Source organism: Octopus sinensis, unplaced genomic scaffold (genome assembly GCF_006345805.1).
Source record: "Octopus sinensis unplaced genomic scaffold, ASM634580v1 Contig12867, whole genome shotgun sequence".
Lineage (NCBI taxonomy): Eukaryota > Metazoa > Mollusca > Cephalopoda > Octopoda > Octopodidae > Octopus > Octopus sinensis.
Genome location: NW_021832804.1, coordinates 12,501 through 15,762, shown reverse-complemented (window position 1 = coordinate 15,762; position 3,262 = coordinate 12,501). Strand labels below are relative to the sequence as shown.

General features: G+C 41.4%; 1 long non-coding RNA gene across 1 annotated transcript in view; it reads left to right on the top strand.

Annotated features, from left to right (window-relative positions):
* The window catches only part of LOC118761382, a 9,266-nt gene continuing 6,004 nt past the window's right edge, over nt 1-3,262 (top strand). Inside the window, exon 1 of the long non-coding RNA XR_004997333.1 lies at nt 1-14. This is a non-coding gene — a long non-coding RNA (uncharacterized LOC118761382). The remainder of the gene's footprint in view (nt 15-3,262) is intronic.

Here is a 3,262-nt window from a genome sequence, read left to right as displayed (position 1 = left end):
ACACACATACACATGTACACATGCATACCCGTACACATTCACACAATACTTACAAAACAAATACCCCCTCACACATACGCACACACATACGCCACACACAAAAACACACGCACACACACACACACACACACACAATACATACGTCACGCATACGTCACACCTACGTCACACATATATACACACACGTACGCAGCGCTTTTCACATAATAACTTTACAAGGATTATATCAAAGACTGCTGTCTAATCGGATTTGGGAGATGAAGGGGCGTGTAAGTAAGATATGCCAGGATTATCAACCATTGTCTGCAAGCAGGAAATGAAGACTTTGATTGATGGAACCTATTCAGAAATAATCAACTGTTTCATTATTTTGCTCAATCACTAACTTTGAAACTAATAATTAAGTTTCGCTTGGTCTCGTTCATTCCTAATGGTTATGGCGTGTGGCGCTCTGGACTGGCGTTGCGATAACAGCGGCTGGAATTTTGGGGATGTAGGTTCGTGTTCGGTTTAAACCATTCCAGTTTGTGTATCATCGTGACTTATAACATTCAGATTGGTTGATTTGGCGTGAGAGAGAGAGGGGAGAAGTGAGGGAGGAAGAAGGAGAGATGGAGAGGGAGGAAGAGAGGGAGAGGGGAAATAGAGAGAGGGGGTGAAGAGAAGGAGAGGGGGAATAGAGGGAGAGGAAGAGAGAGGGAGAGGAAGAGAAAGGAAGAGAGGAAGAAGGAAAGAGAGAGAGTGAGGAGTGAGTGAGCAGGTGAGTGTGTTTGTGTGTGTGCGTGTGAGTGTGTGTGTGGTGTGTATGTGTGTGTTTATGCATGAGTGTGTGTAAGTGAGTGAGTGAGTGAGTGACTGCGTTTGACTTATCGATTTTTGTCAATACGCTCATGATAATCGGTTCTATCTGGTTGATTGGCTCTTCTTTTTGTGCACTCCGAAAACCCAGCGAGGAAATTTCTATTCAGTGGCTCGACTTATTAGATAGAGCCACCAAATCGCTCCCAAAATGCACAAAAACGCTCAAATGGCTTTAGAATTGGAAGAATAGCTTGGATAAGTTTCTCCAAGATACGGCTTTATTCTATATGTTATCAGCTTAATCATTAACCACAGGGAGAAGGGCAGCCTCAATGCCCCCTTTATTTTTTTACAGCTTCTAAGATTGGTGAAAGGAAAAGCGGGGCGGAATGTCCTTAAATCAAAACCTATTTTTGGCGTTTACAACAGAAGGTATCCTTTCCATGGCGCCCAAATGACCAGAAGCAACGAAACATTGACTGTACCAGAACTCAAAGATCCACAACAAATAACCGAAACGTATCTTTCGGTTATTTTTTACTTAATTCAGTCATTAGGATGCGGCCATGCTGGGGCATCGCCTTGTTCACTTTATGATTTGAAATTCCGACGATGATAACTTACCCTTTCATCAGTTCAGTGCCGTTTGAATGAAGCGCCACGGAAGACGTGAGGTCCATTTATTCGACTTTTCCCTTCCTTACAAATATCATGTTATTTGCTTATCTTTGTATCTTTTGCATGTTTCAGTCATTGGACTGCAGCCATGCTAAAGCTCTGCCTTGAAGGGTTTTAACCGAACGAATTGATCCTAGTATGTATTTATAAGTCTGGTATTTTTTTACTATCAGTATTTTTTGCCTAACCGATAGCTTACAAGGCGTAAACAAAGCAAAACCTGTTCTAAAGCGGTTGCAAGACAAAGACACACACATGAAAATATACTCACGAAGACACACACACGAAGAGACGCACTCACGAAGAGACACACACGAAGACAAACACACGAAGACACACAAACGAAGACACACACACGAAGACATACACACACAAAGACATACACACGAAGATACACAGGCACCACCGTAATGACTCCCCGATTTCACGCCATTTCTGCTCGATTAGATTTTCCTTTCAACATCTGTTTGTGATCGGACTAATATTGCAAAGAAGCTCTCCAGACTCCGTCCCTGTCTGGAGCAGGAATTGATGTTCTTTTTTTTCTCCATACTTCGTTCCCTATCTGCCTAAATTTTCCACCCTTATTCAGTCAACACTCTTATTCACTGACACCTCTTGTATTCCCACTGTTCCCGAAACAAACTCCCCCACACCGTTAAACAAATACCCAGCATCACACAAACCAAAACATTTAAACAATATAAACGTGTGATGTCTTGGAGCGAAGGCGTAACAGATACACAATAATATACATAGAGAAACTCCTAGAAGGGCTAGAATCTAACTTTGGCATTGAGTGCTATACAAATGCCAGAACTGGTCGCCATTGCATTGTACCAAAGGTACAGTACATTCCATCTAAATTCAGGACTACGTATTGCAATAGTCTAGGGTTCGAAAGCCCACAGCTTTTCAATACCCTGCCACAAATATTAAGAAATTTGCATAAGGTGGAAGTAGATGTTTTCAAAAAGGAATTAAACAGCCTCCTCTCCACAATGCCGGATGAGCCAACAGCTCGACAGGAGGTACAGATGAGGGCTGCGGAATCAAACTCAATTATACATCAAATGTACCAACAGCTGGGTAGAAGGCACATACAGGAGCGGTGATGTGAAACACCCAGACTGAGAAAATCAGAAAGACCATGGTGGTGCTCCAGCATGACCACAGTCGCATGGCTGAAACGAGTAAAAGAGTATAAGAGCATACATCCACACGCACACACTTATTGGGTTGGTGCATAATTATTGCGGCTTTTTTTTTCCACAAATTTTATTCAACAAAAACAATAACAATATTTAACAAAGACATCTTTAAATGACGGACTGACCGTCTGCCAAGCAAATGAGAAACAGTAATTGAAGTAGATGGTGATTATGCTTCGGAATAATCATTTAAAGATGTGTTTCTTACATGTGTGTTATTGTTTTTGTTGCATAAAATTTTGTTGAAAACAAGCCGCAATAATTATACATCAACCCAATATATACTACTTTAAACACACAGGCACCAACACTTCCATTACACGCACGTATCATGTTCAAACTCATACTACCCCGTGTATAATGTACCTCCCAAAACTACAATTTTTCACACCCCTGTTTCACCCATATGTCCATCCAGTACATCACACATAACAGCCTCGCACACATACATATATACACCTACAAACACATTGTATACTTGTACAAATTATAACATCTGCTATGACCTAGTATTCAGCACAATATATATTTTTACTCTAGACACAGGGCCCGAAATTTGGGGGAGGGGGCCA